Here is a 21,791-nt window from a genome sequence, read left to right on the forward strand (position 1 = left end):
CACGTTACTTATTCCCCCCCATCTGCCAACAAAGCAGTGTACAGATGAGTTATCAACTGTCTACACCCATCCAGTCCAGCAACTGTCCCACTACGGCATGTTCCTGTGACTTGTGCAAAAACAGTTGATGGACAGAATGCAGAACGATGTCATACATTCACCCCAGTACAGAGATCTGGGCCTAAATCCATCGTTTTTTTGCTCACCATGCCATTCCAGTTTGAACCCAGCCATATGCAAATCAGTCTTGAACCTGTGCCTCATGGGAACAGTCCAGCCCGAACTGCCAAGCCAGGTCCTTCCTGGACTGGAAACAAGCATCCGAGGACCGGTTTCGGGGTTTCACCCCTCTTCAGCCATGAGGCACAGGGTCAGACTGATTTCCATATGGCCATGTCTGAACTGGGGTGGTGGAGTGAGCTAAAGAATGATGATGGATTAAACCCAGATCAGTTGACTGGGGGTGAGTGCTTGCAATGTTCAACACTCCGTCCATCATCCCCTTTGGTTTTGCTTTGTTCCTGTGACTTGTCAGAGAATGAGGGCCAGATCACTCGTGTGGTGTGCTCCATCTTCTCAAAAAGCAGGAACTGTCCCAGCCCCACGCTGAACAGCCCCTGGGCCTTGGCAAAAGACACAAATCGATTGTTGGAGAATAGATCTCTGACTGTAATACAAGCCCCATCCCGCCACACCGCACCTGATGTATCCCTATTTATTTTGTAGAAGGGCCTGAGGGCCCACAGCGGGAGATCCTCCACAAAGAGGGCCAGGCGGAAGATTTTGCAGGTATGGAAATTCCTTCAGAACTCCCACCGCCATTAAAAGCGCCTCTGAGAGCATGTAAGGATTGTGTGTACCTGCCAGGAGTGCTTTTTAGAAGTTTGGCTCGTTGTCTAGCCACTGTACTGCATGTTGCAGCTGTGTCGCAGCATAATAAACATATCCGCAGCCCCATCCCACCGTCAGACATTGGGAGCTTCAACGTGGACAAGAATACTCGGTATCTCTTGCCTGCCCACACCAGATCCGTTATCAACCTGCCAGTCGAGTAAATGTCGTCCCTGGCACATCACATCCTGCACAGCGTATAGGCAACATGGCAAAAACACCATCTTCGTCAGGGTCACGCTTCCCATCAGTGACAACGGGAGCGATTTCCAGAAATCGATCAACCTCATCGGTCCACCTATCACCCTTCCTATGTTTAGATCATATGGCTCTTGGCGGCCTCGAGTTACCCATATTCCCAAGTACCGAGGCCTAGCCCCTCCGGTAGGGCAGATCCCTCCCTTCCCAGGCCACCCAGAGGGAATAATTTGGATTTGTGTCTGTTCGTCCGTAGCCCAGATACCTCAGCAAAATCGTGCATGACTTCTAGCAACAGGAGATATACCAAAGTATTGTCCGCATACAGACTACGTGGATCGCGTCCTCAGTCTGTGTGCCCCCATGGTCCTAAGGATCCCCAAAGGCAGCAGGCCAGCGGTTCCACCACTAGTGCAAAGAGCATTGGGGACAGAGGGCAGCCCTGTCTAGTCCCTCCCCCCCGCCCATGTGCCAAAGTTCAGATATCAAGTTTCCTATTCAGATTCTAGCCATGGGCTTCATAAACAATAAGTGCAACCATCCGATAAACGCTGGACCAAAACCCATTTGGTGCAAGATTGCCCACAGGTTGTTCCAGCCCAACGAATCAAAGGTGCACTTTAATTCCTACGCAGCCAGCACCAGGTCGTCTCCTAAGACCAGCAGCCTCTACTATTATACATTGTGCTTCTTCCCAGGATAAAACCTGTCTTGTTGGAGTGGATCAGCTCATGTATCACCCGCAACAGTCTATTCGCCAGGACTTTGCACAGCAGCTTGACATCTGCATTTAACATAGATAACAGGCATATAGAGGTGAGTTGTCGGGTCTCTGCCTTCCTTGGGAATCAGAACCATCACTGCTTCCCTCATTTTCTGGGGGAGCACTCCCCCTCTCCTGAGCCGCCACGTAAACCCCTTGGAGTGTCTCAAGGACTGAGTCAGGTAGTGCTTGATACAGCTCTGCCGTCAACCCGTGTTGTCTCGTTTCATCTCCAAGAGTGTCTCTTTACCTTCCCCTATCTCAAGTAGGCTGTACAGGCTGTTCTATTGGGCCTCTGTCAGCCTCGCCAGCTCTGTTCCATTTAGGATCCTCTCCAGGGCATCTTCCAACATCTCATGAGTGCCAGCGAACCCCTACTGCAACTACCCATGACAGTCCTCATTGATCTGACCCCTAACTATCAAGGTATTCCCTCTTTCTCCCTGTAGGGTTAGTATATGTGTATTGGACTTCTCCCTGTTCATCAACCATGCCAGCAGTCATCTGGATTTGTCGCCATCTCTGAACAGTCTCTGTCAGTACTGTCTGTGGTGTATTTGTCCAGCATTGCCCATACCTCCTCTTCCCTTCTTGTAATGTACAGTAATTGACTAGGGCCATCTGGCTGAGCCTTAGGGCAATTCTGCAGTCTTGCTTGTTCCTTATCTAGAAAAGTTAATTCTCGTTTTAGCTGCCTGTGTATTCCAACTACACAGGCCATGCACTCCCTCGCAAGGCAACCTTATAAGCCTCCCATTCCAGTGCTCTACTCTCTGTGGTACTCCGATTTTCTAGGAGAACCTGGAGGGCGTACTGCCTAATGTGTGGGCGAAAAGCACTGTCCATTAGCACATCTGTTTTCAATTTCCACGATTTTCGGTCTAGTCAACGCAGCGCTTAGTCAGGAGTAGAGGTGAGTGGTCTGACTAATATCTGTTTAGGTAAACCAAGGACACATACCAGTCCAAATCCTCCTTCCTTCCCAACACATAGTCTATACGACTATATACCATGTGTGCGGGCAAATAGCATGAGAACACCTTGTCTATTGGATGATGTCTTCACACATCTAATAGTTGCAGGTTGGTTTTGGCCTCCATCAGTCCCCGTTCCGTGTGGGGCGTATGGCCCAGCCTTGACCTTGATTCGTCCAGCTGCCAATCTTGTATACACTTAAAGTCCCCTGCCCAAATAACCTGCGTTGCCATGTATGGGGTCACCGCCTGTACTACCTCTGGGAAGAATGAGCTGTCATCAACGTTAGAGATGTAAGTGTTCACCAGGCCAGTCTCTAAACCATCCAGCACCCCCTCCACTATCAGGTATCTGCCTTTGAGGTCCGCATGTACCAGTTACTTATCAAAAGGGACACCTTGCTCCAACCACTCATTACCCCTTTCGCATAGCAGTGTACATGTGGCCTCTCCATTGTCTACCTAGCTGCGCTACCTCATTGTGCAAAAGGTATGTGTCCTGCAACAGAGCTATACAGGCCTTATGCCGTTTATGATAGGGTAACACTCTGCACTTTTTCGGGTATTCATTGAGACCCCGTACATTCCAGGACATTAGTGCATTAACCATAGTTGTGGAAGTTGCCCATGTGAAATGTACAGTACAGATTGCCCCTGCTAACGTCTGTGCCAAGTTCCCTCACCTTTTCTCCTGCGTCATTATCTCACTGCAGTCATCATTGTTGCTCTTGAAATCAGAAACAAAACACAAAAACAATCCCCCTCACCATCTCCCAACAGGCAGTTCCCCAACTTGTGGCCCACCTAGGTGTATCACCGACATGTTTTAATCTACAATGCGATCATGTACCTGCCCCACCACCGTGTGTACTTGGGTACATACCCCCAAAAGGCCTGTTCCATGCCCCTCCCCTTAGCAAAGGGGGGGGGGTGAAACCCCAGAACTAAGTTCGACTACCAAATGAAACAAATAGTAACCAATACTCGTGGTCTGCTCGCAATCCGCCAAAGTAGTGCCTTTGTAGTGCACCCCAAGCTGATGCAAGCTTACCAGCAGTGTTCTTCCGTGAGAAGGCCCGTCCCACCCCCAGGCGAGGGATGTGAACCTACCATCCAATCCGCCAGTCCAATCCACCAGGCGAGGGATGTGATCCAGCAACCAATGCCCCTCTGTGACAGGCATGGGAAGCGTACCTCTCTCCACTTCAGCCCCAATCTGTTGATGAACAAGAGCGGGCAAGTACAAATCTCACGTGAAAGTGTTCAAAAATATTCCTGACCCCGGGAATTCCAGAGTATCTGCTCACCAAGTCAGTGTTCGTAACTCACTTCCCGAGCAGTTCAGCACTCCTCTGCTTCCCACTGGCAGCCAAACCATTTATGAAGCACCTCCCCATCTGTGGGAGTAGTCTCCTGGCAATCCTGCAAATCGGGCCCACCCCAGATGCCTTCAGGTCATCAGATGTAGATGCGCCGTTATTCGCTACAGTCCCATCCTCTTGGACTGTGATCCTGGGTGTCAATTTTTGTCCTGCTGTCCAAGCTCTCGACCGGTCCCAAGGCCCACGCTGTCTCTCCCCACTCCTCCAGGGAGCCCCAAACATCATTTTGGCCTACTGTCCGGTCTGTAGGTACCTGCCTTATCCCAAATCTCCAGCCAGACTAGACCTCTAGCCAGGCTAGTCCTTATCTGGCTTATCAAAGAAGTGACTTTTGCCATGCACCATGCAAGAAAAATATGCTGCCGGAAACAGCAGCATATATTGAAGTTCCACCTTCGTGGGCTGTTCCTTCCCCTCCATGTAACTTTTTCTGTGTGTTTGTACCAGTTTGGTATATTCTGGGTAAATGGATATAGCATGATTCTTGAACGTGTGCCTGTCTAGAGCCCCGCAGAAGGCAGTCACAATCTTTGTGGTTAAAGATTTGCGCTATTAGAGCTCTAATGGTGCCCGCTGGGGTAAGGGGGGACAAGTGCCAGAGCCCTAAGGGCTCGCTTGACAATGAACCACGTCGACAGACCTGCCAGTGAAAGCTCACTGTTTATCTAGTTCTCCTCATTGTCCCCCTCCACCCTTTCCGTGAACGCCAGATTGCAGATATTGTCGCAGTGGGCGTGGTTTTCTGCGTCTTCTCCCTATCCTGCAGGGCCCCGATTTCCTTAATTAGTTTAGCCATTTGTTCATTCATTGTCTTAACCTCGCTTTGCAGGTACATGATCGTGCCCTCAACTGTGTTGACTCTATTCACCTGGGACCACTGAACATCCATCAAGCATGTTGTCCTCTGTGTGGTAGACTGCTGGGTCACATAGTTTATCATAGTGTTCTCCTGGGCCCTTGCTTCTTGCCCATGGTAGTCTCAGTGACCCCACCCAGCCCTTGCCAGTCGCAGTTCTGCACCCGAGGCCCATCCACTCTCTACTCAGCACAGCAACCCAGGTCCTGACCGGCGCCAGCCATTGTAGCCATATGGCTACCGCCCCCATCTGTGTGCACCTCAACTGCACTGCACCTGCTGTGGGGCGCATGACAAGTCCAAGCCTTCAACGTGCACCAGTGTGAGTTCACCTTCCTCTATTCTTTATTGATTTTCAACAAATTATACAAGTGATTTTCTTGTGGGAGTAATCTTGTGTATAGCATTACAATAACAATTGCTTGAGCAGCATAGGCAGGGTGTCAGGATATGACATATACAACGATCTTAATGCAGTGGTGACATTATACGCCTTTGGTTTTACAGGAAAATGAATATAAATTTACATTTTAGATTACACTAAACTGCTCGCTATATAAAGATGTTCGATCTCGTCTGTCCAATTCGTGATTGAGCTCGGCCACTGGTGAGTTGGGGTATGTAACCACATGTGTACATGGATGAATGTAGGGGGAGAGGGGGCAAGGCGGGAGGGAGACCCCTCAATATGCCCGACCACGCCCACAGCCCAACCCAGAGCATTCACCGGGCACGGCCATACGCACCATAGAGCTGTGCTGTGCTTGCATGTGTATGAGGGTATGTTCTATTAGAAGTGCTCGGCGGGGGTGTGGCCTATGACTGAGTCGGGTGGGCTGTAGGCATCTTAGCCTCTACGGACGTCAAGTATTCTTGCCATTGTATGGGGTTGACCCGTGCAGGTGTACGTGATGCATTAGACACCTGCTTTGTGTGTTCTGCGTTTAGTGCCCTGCTAAGGTCAAAGAGCCATGATTCTGTTTTGGGACCAAGTTGCGAGTTCTAAGACATTGCTATTTTACGTTTCGCTAGGCCCAGGGCCAAGTCCAAAAGTGTATTGAGATTCTTGCGAGAGGCATTGCGTTTCATGATTCCCAGAAGGAATTGGGGGCCCTGAGCTGCTACTGGGGTATCCGCCGCCTCTTGCAGCTATCTTGTTCAAATATGACTGAATGCGTAGACATGTCCATAGCATATGTAAAAACGTTGCATCGGAGGCTAGGTATCTAGGGCATACGTCAATAGAAGTAGGGTACATGCATGATAATCTATGTGGTGTTAAATATGTGTGGTGTAAATAGTTAAATTGGGTGTACTTCAGTCTGATGTTCGTGGATATAATTTTGGGGTAGCTGCTGCATTGTATCCATTGTTTGTCGGTGATGGTAATCGACAATTCCGTGTCCCAATAGGCTGGGTGGCTGTGGCAAGCAAATGAACCCGGTAAGACTTCTAGCGCCTAGTTAGGAGTATATGGTTTAGATTGGCCTCTAGGTAACACGTATTTGGACCAGCTGCATCTCACCGCCACCATTAGAAAATTGCTTTGTTTTTTCTGCAATATGGTGGTGGATCCTGAGAGCCACTCATACTGCTGGTTGTCCCCAGGACAGCGCCCCAGCGACTAGTTCGGAGAGGTTGCTCCTCGCAAGCCACCTCATTGGCCATTGCAGTTGCACTGCAACGTAATAATGTTCATAGTTTGGTGCACCCAGACCCCGTCTGATGGTGGTAAATACAGTTTTCAAAGTGTCACCCTAGATCTAGAACTCCCACATATCAGATAGACAAGGAGTGACTCCAAGTCCTTAAATAATCTATGCGGCAATCTGTAAGGGAGTGTGGAAAAAAGTACAAAAGCCGGGGGAGTAGAAGCATTTTAGAGATGGCAACTCGCCCCATGGGGGATAAGGGTAAACTCAGCCAAAATGGGAGGGCTGTGCGAGCCCTTGTGATTGCTCTTCCTAGGTTACCGTCTCTAGTATCTACGCTAGAATGATAAACCTGAACCCCCAGATATTTGAAGGTGTCGAACGCCCATTCAAACGGCGTTCAGGACATGGTGTGTTTCTGGGCCATTGAGAGTGACCTCATTGGGAACATCGCTGACTTGGACCAGTTGACCCATGGACCTGAGACTTGGGTGTGATCGTTCAACAGGGCCATCAACAGAGATACTATGTGCCACCGCTAATCTGCGTATATGCCCAAGTTGAGTTCGCGTTGACGCAGCTTGCATGCCGAAGGCTCTATGGCCAATGCAAATAGAATAGGCGAAAGAGGGCAGTCCTGCCTTGTGCCATGCTCTACCACAAACGGTGAGGAAAAAGTGCAGCCAGTCTTCACTCTTGGCTGTGGTTTTGTGTACAGTATACGTACCCACCTCAGAAAGTTAGGGCCTATGCCGGAACCAGACAACACAACCAGTAAATAATGCCAGCTCAAGGTATCGAATGCCTTTTCAATGTCTAAAGATGCTACCCAGGGTGTATCAGGTTCTGTGCGGGCCCATTGTATTATCATAAAAAGGCGGCGCAGGTTCAGCCCGGTGTTCCTCCCCGGGATGAAAGCATTTTGATCCTTATGTATCAGTATGGTTATTTCTTTGATTAGTCTATTGGCTAGTAGTTTACCTAGGATTTTATAATCTGCGTTCAGCAGCGACAAAGGACAGTACGAGGCCATTTGGAGTGGGTCTCTGCCCGGTTTAGGTAACACGACCAATTTCGCTTCTAGCAAGGAAGGCGGGAGTTCACCCCTCTCAAACGCTTCTTTGTACATATTAGTTATCCGGGGGATAAGTTCGGAGTAAGCTGAGTAAAATTCCAATGGCCAACCATCTGTCCCTGGGGTTTTACCTATTGCCAATTGCTTAATAGCTTCAGAGATCTCGTCTGCAGTGATAGGATCTTCGAGTAAGTCATACTGTGACTGCGTTAACTGCGGAAGTTGAACATCCATCAAAAACCGCTGGGTAAAAGCGGGGTCACCGGTGTCAGTGGCTTTATAAAGAGGTATAGTAATCATGTAAAGAGTTGTTAATCGTTTCCTGGGTGTTTGCTATACTCCCTGTGGGCATGTATATCGCTGTAATGGGAGGATGTGAAGTGTCAGTTTTTAGTAACCATGCCAGCATTTTACCAGCTTTGTCCCCTTCAGAGTGCCAATGGGCAATATATAATTTATAATCCAGCGCGCAAAGGATGTCTAGTGTCTCCTTATATGCCAGACGGGCCTGGGCCAACGAGGGGCCAAAATGGGGATCTGGGGGGAAGAGCCGCTCGCATCTCTGTATCTCCAGCTCATGTTTCTGGAGCTCGTTTATGATTGACATACGGAAGCCATAGGCAGTTTTAATGGCATGTCCTCTCAGGACAGCCTTAAACGTATCCCATTCCACCCCACGCTTGAAGCAGTGTCTGCATTAGACTGAGAGTATGGGTCAATAGAGCGTGATAGGGTGGCGCGGAACGCCGCATCGGTGAGTGCCGCAAGGGGAAGACGCCAAGTCGATATCCTGGTTCCCTGAGTTCCCCACGTGAGTTGCAACTGCAATGGGCTGTAATCTGAGATTGTGCGCGCCAAGTATTCCGCGTGCGACACTCTAGGCACGCCATTGTCCGAACAATATATGGCGTCAATCCTCTTGTAGAGGTTGTGGATTGTAGAGTATTGCTAGTAAGTGCACAGTGCGGGGTGTTTACTATGCCATGCGTCGTGTAGTTGCATATTAACAGTCTAATACCTCATGTGTTGTGTTAGTTTGACGGATTGTGCCCCCGGGAGTGGAGGGTGCGAACGATCCAGGGTAAGGTCATGTACGCTGTTGTAGTTTCCGCCCCAGAATGTTGGTGCCGTAGGGTCTGTATGTAAAGATGGTGTGATTGACTGTAAGAATTAATCTTGACCTGAGTTCGGGGCTTAGGGGATACCAATGCTAATGCAAAACCGTCCAAGAGACCCTCTTAGATTGCATATCGACCCTGAGTGTCAGTCTGGGTGTGTAGTATCTTTAAAGGAATGCCCGGTGCCACCCATATAAAGGTGCCCCTAGCATATCCTGAGTATGTAGTACAAACGACCGTGCCACTCCAGCGTTTACAGAGGGATGCAAGAGTTTATAAAGTCAGGTGTGTTTCTTGTAGCAATGCAAACAAGATCTAGTGGCTGCGTAAATATTGGTAGACCTTGTGGCGTTTAGCGCATCCCTTATGTATACAAAGGCTATTGAGAAACGTGTTTTCTCATGCCCAAAGGGTAGAGAGGATTATAGGTCAGAGTAACACCTCCCAGTATAAACAGTTACACAAATAATTTTACTCCAACTAACCATTCAATGGTCATTATTGTCACACGTAGATGGAATGATATGAAGAACAAGGGAACTTATAACTTCACCACTAGGTGAGCAAGGAAGCAATTCCTTTTAGTTTAGGTACCCTCACACACCCTAGTGGTGTCATGCTTCATCATCGGGTCACCCCGACGCCTAAAAGTCGGGGTGGGCTCAACCACAGTGTTGGGGGCTCTTTGAAGAAATTACAGACCAGGGAGGCTATAAGATAAAAAACCTCAGGCAGATCCCCAGTTTCCCTTTATTTTTGGGTCTGTCTGGGTTAATTAAAATTAATAAGAGTAGGGGTATATATAGGAGTGTTATGGTCCTATGACCCTAGTGCCAACATGTTTCAGTCCAATTATGGCCGTTAAGGTCCAGGACTTTCTTCAGGGCAAGAGAGGCCACCCTGGGATTCAGAAGGGGGAATTCCCTATTCTGTTTTATTAAGAACAAGGGTAGAGTAGCTACTCCTTGTATGAGCGACTGATCTATTAATCTGTCTTGCGTCGTAAATCCATCTGTAAAAGAAAACACAAAGAAACACATATCCAACTTATACAGATCGGTTTTCATAAAGGTGTTTCCAAAGTGAAGTGTCTCAAAATCGTGCTTGGAATGCAAAGCCACATCTATACGTGCCAGGTGGTCAAAAAGGCATAGTAGTGTGCAGCTATATCCACATATGTGCCACTCAAAAATTGTATCTGTACACAATTAATCAGCGTGTCAGATATATTGTGCGGTGGCGAATTTGCTCGCATTCTACCTGAAACCAATTGCCAATTAGTGGATACTATCAATGAAAAGAAACTCTCACAGAATCCTCCCACACACATCATTCTCACCGTATCTGTGATTCAACACAGAAATTAAAAGCATGCGTGACAATTAAAAACACCTATGGGTAACTGTGAAAGTATCACTCGCACCTCCATACTTTCTTACCCGGACTTCGGATGATTGTCGTTTCTCAGGGGATGGAAGGGCTAATGGAGTAGCTCTGTAGTCACACCCTAACATGGACCCCAGAGAATGAATATGAAGTGGAGGAAATTGTAAAAATACCGTATTAGGGCATCAGAGTCAGAATGTATTTAAAGCTGATTCCTTCTCCAATAGGGGTCCGTATCCTGAGCTAGTAGTCCTAAAATCCCAAACTTACTTCGTCAAGAGTCCTGCTCCGCTTGCCAACCTACTTGGACCCGATCCCCGGCGTTTCGCGCCATGTTACGTGGATCGGTAAGTTTATACTTCCGCATTGGTTAAGCGAAGAGCTGGATTGGTCACAGCGGGCATGTGATCAGTGACGTTAACAGATAGAGTAATGAACGGGATAGGTCAATCACACTCCGTGACCCGTGACGTCAGTAAATAGAAGCGCGAGTACATAAGTATGGAAAACGTAAAGTAACGTAACCAACAAGTACGAAAATGTATTATATTTGATCTGTTTATTCACATTTACACCCGTTTTTATAAGGATAAATTGAATGTAGTGTCCATATCTGGAGCTCATACCCTTCCGTTACGTGTAGTTACTGAAGGACACGTGATCACAAGCGTGTGTACATAGTCCTATCAGGATCGTGGGAGATTGTAGTCACCAATCCCTTAGACTGCTGGGAGATGTAGTATATGAACGTAATGATAGCGATATAACTACTGACTGATTGAGTACATGGTCACCGCTTGTCGTTCTTCCTGATTTCATCTTTTATTAGAAGGGTTTTTTAGGTATTGAGATTATTATTTACACTAGAAGCACAAGATGTCACTTCGGGGAAATACGGTAGGTGTGATATTTACCTATGGGTATCTCAAGTATAGAAGATAGTGAACCCTTAAAGGAGTGTGATATATGTATGTCATGAATATTAGGGTTTGTAAATGATGATAGTAAGTGAAGCATAGTCTCCATTGAGGGATAATAACGCGTGGTGGACTCCCACACGTTTATTGGTCACTACTCAAAGTACATATAGTGGTCATGAAGAGGGAGATACTTAATCTACCTGTTCAGTTGGTTCCAGGGTATGTAATCATTGAGACCCTTCTCGTAGGTCTTCAAGCGATAAACCCATCGTTGTTCACGCTCTAAGAGTTTTTGCTGTAAGTTCCCCGTGATTGTGACCTTTTCCAGTACTGTCCACTTCAACTCTGTATCCTTATGGTTTTTTTCATGATAATGGGCTGTTAGCCTAGTCGCTGTGACTGCTCTACGTATGGTGCTTCTATGTTCGCTGATGCGAACTTTGATCTTACGACTAGTCATACCTATATACATCAGTTCACACGGGCATTTTATCATATAAATCACGGATTCAGAGTTACAGTTTGTATGTGACCTCTGTTCCCATGGAGAATTTAGGCCCAGATCCAATGTTTTGGTGTGTTCTGTAAATGGGCAGGCTACACATGATCCACAAGGGTAATGTCCTACAACAGGCGGTAAACCCCATAATGTCTGCTGATTAGTTGGTTTAGGTGTAAAGGTGTTGGTATGTACCAGGGCATTCCTCAAATTAGAATTTTTTCTAAATGAGAACATAGGTTTCTCAAATGATAACCTATTAGATGTCAATAATGACCATTTCTTGTTTATTATTTTTTTCAGGTCATTAGACGAGGAGTTATATGTTGTTACACATATAGGTTGATCTGGTTGCTCTTTTGTATATGTTTCTAAAAGAGCTTCTCGTGGTGTATTACGAGCTCTTTTGTTTGCTCTTTCTATGATCTTATTAGGGTACATTTTTTGTTGGAGTTTGTTACTCAGAATAGCTGCCTCTTTTTTGTATGTCTGGATGTTGGAACAGTTTCTGCGTATCCTCAAGAATTTGCCTACTGGGAGATTCTCTCTTAAGGATCGCGGGTGGGCACTGTAGAATCTTAATAAACTGTTCCTGTCCGTAGGTTTAGTATACAGGGAACTTTCAAGAGTACCATCTTTGGCTGTGAATGTAACATCCAAAAATGAAATGCTCTCTTTATTCACATTCATAGTGAAATGAAGGTGCGGGTTCAGCGAGTTAATCCATGTTTTAAAATTTTCAAGACTCACTAGATCACCTCTCCAGATCATTAGGACATCATCAATATACCTGTACCATTTACAGATATTTCTACTGAAAGGATTATGAGACCATATGTGTCGGTCTTCAAAATAACTGACGTACAGGCAGGCCAAACTTGGGGCGAATGTGCTCCCCATTGATGTGACCAAAACCAAGGGGTGCAGTTCCTCTGGGGGGGGAAAAGAGGGGGGGGAAGAGCGGTTAGTCTCTATATAATGCCCTCACACACCTAGCAAGGTGTCATGCTTCATCATAGGGCTGTGCTCCTCGTCGGGCCGGCGCTGCAATGCCCGACGGGCTCCCGCGAAGGGGCTCTTTATCGGAGTTCTTTTTAAGAGACAGCCGTATGGGTGCGTGGGGGTCAGTGCAACAAGTGTAGTGAGTGGTGGTGTAGTGAGTTAAAATAGGTGTGGTATTACCAGGCAATGTGTCAATTTATTCTGATGGTATACCAGCCTAAGTAAAAATATAAGTGATCCCAAAGGGATTATGATGGTCCCTAGGGAACTCAAACGGTCAACATGTTTCTTGCTCTATGCCCAAAGGGTCGGTGGCAATTCATCAGGACCATTGTGAGAAAGTGCTCAAAGAAAATTGTGAAAACTCTACTACATAATTCGTGATGCAGAAATTATCAATACATCACCATGCAATCCAATGGGGTCCCTAAGGAAGTGGACCCGTTGTTGCAGTACCTGGAAGAAAAAGGGAGAAGGGGGGAAAAAGAAGGGGGAAGGACAACACAGATGCATGAAACATGATTCACAAAAATTCGGGGCTCCTGGAGGGAACCGTGCGTATGTTGTGGCCGCCAATGGAGGTGCTCACACAGTGACCCAACCAGAGTCATCTCTATATACAAGTGTTTAAATGAACAGTGGAAAGTGCAGCTGCCTGGCGAAATTGAGAGGTGGAACACGTTGTAAAGTGCTGGCACAAAGAGTTGCCAGGTGGTGGGCATGCCTGGCGAAATTGAGAGGTGGAACACGTTGTAAAGTGCTGGCACAAAGAGTTGCCAGGTGGTGGGCATGCTTTGCGCAACTGCAAACGTGTGCCTTCGTGCACACGGAAAACAAATTAGTGCCAAGAGCAACTGGTGCGGTACACATGCTCCTAAGTGGAGGAGTAAGGCGGGGTATTTTCGTCAGGTGGACCGCCTTACAAAATTGAACACTCGTACTCATGTTGGGAAGTTTACGAGGTGACTATAGGCTGTGCAGAAAGTGCGTCGCGAAATAGATGCTGGGGGCTACACATGCTCCACCGCGAGGGGGTCAAGCGTGGAAATATGTGTCTAGGGGAATGCCCATCAAGGTGATATTCGCGCTGATGTGGGGGACAATAATCACGTCAAAAAAAAAAAAAAAAAAAAAAACTATTACGAAAGAAGATTGCCACTTGCTCGTGCGTCTATCAAACTTTACGAGAGGTACAGAATGGACTCACCCCTATTTGGGAGTTAACTTTCCGTACGGGTTCGCCTGGCGGCCAGGGAGCGCCTGCCCTTAAAAAATTATAAACAAGGAAAGTAAGTCGTACCTGGAGATTCGAAGATAGCTGTAGAAGGACCCAGGAATGGAGGCATACTTACAAAGTGTCGGCGCATTCGCTGCCGGATACCTACTGCGGCTCAGGCTTCCGTGACGCACAGCCGTGCGTGTGTGGTTAATAACGGAAGTGAGCAGACGTGGCTGCAGTGCACAACTAGTCCGCGATTAACGGCCGCCATCTTGGGAGTGAAAAAGTAACTTTATTGTTCATAGTGGGGGGAAAAAAGGACAGCTGGCCCAGTACGGCCGCCATGTTGGGAGTGAAAAAGTAACTTTATTGTTCATAGTGGGGGGAATGGACAGCTGGCCCAGTAAGGAATTCAAGCGTGATAGGGAAAAGGTATATGGGGGAAATGAGTGATTATTGTATACAAGTGGTTAAGTATCCCCTGGGCAGACATCGAGATAGATTCTGTCGCTACAATGGTGGCAAAAAAGTAATTATTAAAGGGGATTTATGTGTATTCTTTGCATAAGAAGCTGACAGGTCAAAAAAGGGAGGTTGGTTGGAACCGAATTACAGGCCGCCTGGCCCACCATACATGGTTTCAGAAAACCCAAAAATCGCTATTGTTTGTCGCAATAATTAGCAGAACCCAAGTCACCGCCTTGAGTGGATATGTCCAATATAGAACTCTTGACACCAGAAGGTCATGTGTTGTTGAGAGTGGCCCACGGTATATCATCGTTGAGGCCGTTGGTATGGCTCGAGATTCTAAAAATCCACTGTTGTTCTTTGCGGAAGAGGGCTTCCTTGCTGATCGTTGGAAAGGCTTGAAGGACTGTCCATGAAAGGTCATTGGCAGTATGATTAGCTTCCAAGAAATGTGTGCACATTTTCGTGCTGATCTTTTTGCATCTGATGTTACTTCGATGTTCAGAGATCCTGATCTTTATTGGACGTGTTGTCATACCAATGTACATTAGCGCACAAGGGCACTGGATTAGATAAATGCAGTTGCGAGTATTACAATTGGTGTGGGTTCTTTGTTGCCAATTCAGAGTTTCCGAGAGGGTTACAGATTTACTTGTTTTTGTTAGATTACATGCGGTGCATTGTCCGCATGGGTAGTGTCCTGTCACCTTCCAAAAAATAATCAAAAGGCATTGGAAACTTCTATCGGTAGGAGGCTGGCAAGCCCCAAAACCACGTTTTGCTTTCAAAAAAACTAACAATTTGAAAACAATGCTCATCAGCACCAGACCAAAACCAGCGCCTCGAGCTGAGCCAAGACTGTGGGGACTTCCGCCGGTGACAGGACACTACCCATGCGGACAATGCACCGCATGTAATCTAACAAAAACAAGTAAATCTGTAACCCTCTCGGAAACTCTGAATTGGCAACAAAGAACCCACACCAATTGTAATACTCGCAACTGCATTTATCTAATCCAGTGCCCTTGTGCGCTAATGTACATTGGTATGACAACACGTCCAATAAAGATCAGGATCTCTGAACATCGAAGTAACATCAGATGCAAAAAGATCAGCACGAAAATGTGCACACATTTCTTGGAAGCTAATCATACTGCCAATGACCTTTCATGGACAGTCCTTCAAGCCTTTCCAACGATCAGCAAGGAAGCCCTCTTCCGCAAAGAACAACAGTGGATTTTTAGAATCTCGAGCCATACCAACGGCCTCAACGATGATATACCGTGGGCCACTCTCAACAACACTTGACCTTCTGGTGTCAAGAGTTCTATATTGGACATATCCACTCAAGGCGGTGACTTGGGTTCTGCTAATTATTGCGACAAACAATAGCGATTTTTGGGTTTTCTGAAACCATGTATGGTGGGCCAGGCGGCCTGTAATTCGGTTCCAACCAACCTCCCTTTTTTGACCTGTCAGCTTCTTATGCAAAGAATACACATAAATCCCCTTTAATAATTACTTTTTTGCCACCATTGTAGCGACAGAATCTATCTCGATGTCTGCCCAGGGGATACTTAACCACTTGTATACAATAATCACTCATTTCCCCCATATACCTTTTCCCTATCACGCTTGAATTCCTTACTGGGCCAGCTGTCCATTCCCCCCACTATGAACAATAAAGTTACTTTTTCACTCCCAACATGGCGGCCGTACTGGGCCAGCTGTCCTTTTTTCCCCCCACTATGAACAATAAAGTTACTTTTTCACTCCCAAGATGGCGGCCGTTAATCGCGGACTAGTTGTGCACTGCAGCCACGTCTGCTCACTTCCGTTATTAACCACACACGCACGGCTGTGCGTCACGGAAGCCTGAGCCGCAGTAGGTATCCGGCAGCGAATGCGCCGACACTTTGTAAGTATGCCTCCATTCCTGGGTCCTTCTACAGCTATCTTCGAATCTCCAGGTACGACTTACTTTCCTTGTTTATAATTTTTTAAGGGCAGGCGCTCCCTGGCCGCCAGGCGAACCCGTACGGAAAGTTAACTCCCAAATAGGGGTGAGTCCATTCTGTACCTCTCGTAAAGTTTGATAGACGCACGAGCAAGTGGCAATCTTCTTTCGTAATAGTTTTTTTTTTTTTTTGACGTGATTATTGTCCCCCACATCAGCGCGAATATCACCTTGATGGGCATTCCCCTAGACACATATTTCCACGCTTGACCCCCTCGCGGTGGAGCATGTGTAGCCCCCAGCATCTATTTCGCGACGCACTTTCTGCACAGCCTATAGTCACCTCGTAAACTTCCCAACATGAGTACGAGTGTTCAATTTTGTAAGGCGGTCCACCTGACGAAAATACCCCGCCTTACTCCTCCACTTAGGAGCATGTGTACCGCACCAGTTGCTCTTGGCACTAATTTGTTTTCCGTGTGCACGAAGGCACACGTTTGCAGTTGCGCAAAGCATGCCCACCACCTGGCAACTCTTTGTGCCAGCACTTTACAACGTGTTCCACCTCTCAATTTCGCCAGGCATGCCCACCACCTGGCAACTCTTTGTGCCAGCACTTTACAACGTGTTCCACCTCTCAATTTCGCCAGGCAGCTGCACTTTCCACTGTTCATTTAAACACTTGTATATAGAGATGACTCTGGTTGGGTCACTGTGTGAGCACCTCCATTGGCGGCCACAACATACGCACGGTTCCCTCCAGGAGCCCCGAATTTTTGTGAATCATGTTTCATGCATCTGTGTTGTCCTTCCCCCTTCTTTTTCCCCCCTTCTCCCTTTTTCTTCCAGGTACTGCAACAACGGGTCCACTTCCTTAGGGACCCCATTGGATTGCATGGTGATGTATTGATAATTTCTGCATCACGAATTATGTAGTAGAGTTTTCACAATTTTCTTTGAGCACTTTCTCACAATGGTCCTGATGAATTGCCACCGACCCTTTGGGTATAGAGCAAGAAACATGTTGACCGTTTGAGTTCCCTAGGGACCATCATAATCCCTTTGGGATCACTTATATTTTTACTTAGGCTGGTATACCATCAGAATAAATTGACACATTGCCTGGTAATACCACACCTATTTTAACTCACTACACCACCACTCACTACACTTGTTGCACTGACCCCCACGCACCCATACGGCTGTCTCTTAAAAAGAACTCCGATAAAGAGCCCCTTCGCGGGAGCCCGTCGGGCATTGCAGCGCCGGCCCGACGAGGAGCACAGCCCTATGATGAAGCATGACACCTTGCTAGGTGTGTGAGGGCATTATATAGAGACTAACCGCTCTTCCCCCCCCTCTTTTCCCCCCCCAGAGGAACTGCACCCCTTGGTTTTGGTCTATACTCCTCGGAGCATGGTGCAGGACCTCATTAAAAAAGCTCTTGGTTCCTCCTCCTTTTAGAAGCATTACGTACGGCGGCTCAGCCGTGGAACCTCAGCCCGTGTGGCTAGCGGATAATTACCGCTCTATCCTCTCTTCTCTTTACCCTTCCCCTTCCCTTGGACAACCCCGACCATGGAACAACACCAAGGTTTATCCTTTGATGACGATCTGGTGTCAGAAATTCTGAGAACACCATCTCTACTGGACGCAGACGGAGCCATGGCCACTACGAGCATGGGCAGTGATTGGAATAGCATTACCAACATGAAACGTCAACTAATGAAAATCATAATGCACGGGGCAATTATGACCGAATACCTGCGCGCAAATATAGCCCCCAATGGACTTATTGTGTCAAATATGCCACGAATCTTCCTTGAGGATAAACAATTTAAGGAAGAATGGTCCCTAGTTGCATGGAAGTGCACTAGGGACTGGCTGATACTGATTATTAAGACCGCCAAACGCCTTGCTGATGACCTAATCATCCAGATCACCATTGCTGAAGGAGCACTAAAAGCGACCATTACTATTGCGGCCTTCAAAGCCAAACTGTCAGAAATTAATAGTGAAATCGCAGAAAATAAGGATTATTTAATGAGACAAAAAATCAACAAACTCCAAAAAGATATCAATCGCTTCAATAAAGAAAAAATTTACCCTTACCTAAAAGACGATTTCCAAAATGCACAGAGTGATTATTCGTCAGACGAAAGTTCTAACTCCCGTCGCAGAACGAATTCCAACAGCAGTAATTCTAGCTCTGAGAGTTGGAGAGGCCAACAACCTTACCAGCAACACGGACCACTGAATCCACAATATACCTACCCCATGCCACCTTTTCCAGGCCCGCACATGTGGCAACCACCCGGTTTCCAACAGGGACCTGTTCCATTCAACCCCTACCTACCACAACCTTTTTTAGGCAGAGGCTGGGGCAGGGGCAGAGGAAGAAGAAGAGGCGGCTACAATCAACAAAAACAGGTCCACTGGAAAGACCAAACAGACCAAGGCCCGATGGAACTCAGGAGCCACAGAGGGAAGAAAAACTGATAGTAAATCTATCAGATCGACAGCTAAATCAACAGGAGACCAAGATCCTCGCCAAGGGGCTGGGCTTTGTGCCCACACCACGATACAACGAATTTAGAACGCATTGTGAGGTACATGACCTCTTTCGCAAAATCCGCCTGAGGAATTTCTTCACAGGCCAAAACTCTCCTCCCTCATCTGACTCAGGCCTACGAAAACCATCCTCCTTCACACCTTCATCCGCAATGGTTCCTCCGGAAATCTTGGCTTTTGAAAAAGCAGTCCTCAATGACATCAACAACATGACTGAGAAAAAATCCTTCCACAACATCTCACGCCTTGAAAATGTGGCGATAACTGATTTGAGCCAAGATACCACCATAACCATAAAAGAGGCCGACAAGGGGGGAGCCATAGTGATTATGTCCACTCCTGATTACAGAACAGAATGCCTAAGACAACTAAGTGACACAAGGTACTACCAACAAATCAAAGAAGATCCAACTAACAAACTGGTCATTACTATCAGAACATTAGTGACCAATGCCCTAGCACAGGGCTGGATTTCAAAAAATGAGTCAGAATTCCTGACAAATAAGGATCCTAGGATACCTTATTTTTACACATTACCCAAAATCCACAAAGGTGTCCTACCCCCACCCGGGAGGCCAATTGTGTCAGGCATCAACTCGGTACTGGAACCCCTCTCGCGGTTCTGTGACCACTTTTTACGCCCTCTGGTACAGAAAACACCAACCTTTCTTCTAGATACCAGGGACGTCCTCAATATCATCAAACAAACTAACGAAACGGGCAGTAGAGTGGATGTTTTGGTCACTTTGGATGTAGAGGCCCTCTACACCAACATCCCGCAGAGGGCCACCTTGGATGTGGTGGAAGAGGTACTACGAGCACAAACATGGAACTCACCCACCCCAGTCTCCTTTATTATGGAGTGTGCAGAGATTGCCCTAACCAAAAACTATTTCCAATTCGAAGATCGGATGTACCATCAAGTCCAGGGCACTTCGATGGGGAGCACCTTTGCTCCCAGCCTGGCATGCCTCTACATGGCTCATTTTGAGGCCAACCACATCCTTTGTGAGAATAACATCTACCAGGGTAACATCACCCTTTGGCGGAGGTATATTGACGATATACTGATTTTTTGGAAAGGGGATCCAAACTCCATCCCTTCCTTTGTAACATGGGTCAATTCCCTTAACCCTTACTTGCGTTTCACAGCTAGCTCCTCCATACTTGAACTGCCGTTTTTGGATTTGCTTATTCAAAAAAGCACTACGGGGTTGACCACCAAAACTTATAAAAAGCCAACTGACAGCCATAGTCCACTTCTCTTTAGCAGTTTTCACCCCAAGGCTTTACGACAGAACCTGCCTTACGGGCAATACCTCAGATTACGTCGTAATTGTAGTGCACTGGAGGATTTCAAATTGCAGGCACATGAACTCACTGACCACCTAGCCCGCAGAGAATATCCGGCAAATTTAACGCAAATGGCCTACAAAAGGGCGCGCAATACCAACAGGGAGGCCTTGTTGGCATCCACAGAAAGAACGAAAGATGACTTAATCACTTGTGTTAGCACCTTCACTCCAGAATCTAACACCTTCCAAAAAATAATCAAAAGGCATTGGAAACTTCTATCGGTAGGAGGCTGGCAAGCCCCAAAACCACGTTTTGCTTTCAAAAAAACTAACAATTTGAAAACAATGCTCATCAGCACCAGACCAAAACCAGCGCCTCGAGCTGAGCCAAGACTGTGGGGACTTCCGCCGGTGACAGGACACTACCCATGCGGACAATGCACCGCATGTAATCTAACAAAAACAAGTAAATCTGTAACCCTCTCGGAAACTCTGAATTGGCAACAAAGAACCCACACCAATTGTAATACTCGCAACTGCATTTATCTAATCCAGTGCCCTTGTGCGCTAATGTACATTGGTATGACAACACGTCCAATAAAGATCAGGATCTCTGAACATCGAAGTAACATCAGATGCAAAAAGATCAGCACGAAAATGTGCACACATTTCTTGGAAGCTAATCATACTGCCAATGACCTTTCATGGACAGTCCTTCAAGCCTTTCCAACGATCAGCAAGGAAGCCCTCTTCCGCAAAGAACAACAGTGGATTTTTAGAATCTCGAGCCATACCAACGGCCTCAACGATGATATACCGTGGGCCACTCTCAACAACACATGACCTTCTGGTGTCAAGAGTTCTATATTGGACATATCCACTCAAGGCGGTGACTTGGGTTCTGCTAATTATTGCGACAAACAATAGCGATTTTTGGGTTTTCTGAAACCATGTATGGTGGGCCAGGCGGCCTGTAATTCGGTTCCAACCAACCTCCCTTTTTTGACCTGTCAGCTTCTTATGCAAAGAATACACATAAATCCCCTTTAATAATTACTTTTTTGCCACCATTGTAGCGACAGAATCTATCTCGATGTCTGCCCAGGGGATACTTAACCACTTGTATACAATAATCACTCATTTCCCCCATATACCTTTTCCCTATCACGCTTGAATTCCTTACTGGGCCAGCTGTCCATTCCCCCCACTATGAACAATAAAGTTACTTTTTCACTCCCAACATGGCGGCCGTACTGGGCCAGCTGTCCTTTTTTCCCCCCACTATGAACAATAAAGTTACTTTTTCACTCCCAAGATGGCGGCCGTTAATCGCGGACTAGTTGTGCACTGCAGCCACGTCTGCTCACTTCCGTTATTAACCACACACGCACGGCTGTGCGTCACGGAAGCCTGAGCCGCAGTAGGTATCCGGCAGCGAATGCGCCGACACTTTGTAAGTATGCCTCCATTCCTGGGTCCTTCTACAGCTATCTTCGAATCTCCAGGTACGACTTACTTTCCTTGTTTATAATTTTTTAAGGGCAGGCGCTCCCTGGCCGCCAGGC

The 21,791-nt window shown here is 46.9% G+C and overlaps 1 protein-coding gene across 9 annotated transcripts in view; it reads left to right on the top strand.

The window, feature by feature from the left end:
- The window catches only part of CLOCK (clock circadian regulator), a 2,260,868-nt gene that overhangs the window by 588,199 nt on the left and 1,650,878 nt on the right, over positions 1-21,791 (top strand). The gene's annotated exons all lie outside the window — the stretch shown is intronic.

The sequence above is a fragment of the Triturus cristatus genome, chromosome 2_2 (assembly GCF_964204655.1).
Source record: "Triturus cristatus chromosome 2_2, aTriCri1.1, whole genome shotgun sequence".
In the NCBI taxonomy this organism is placed as follows: domain Eukaryota; kingdom Metazoa; phylum Chordata; class Amphibia; order Caudata; family Salamandridae; genus Triturus; species Triturus cristatus.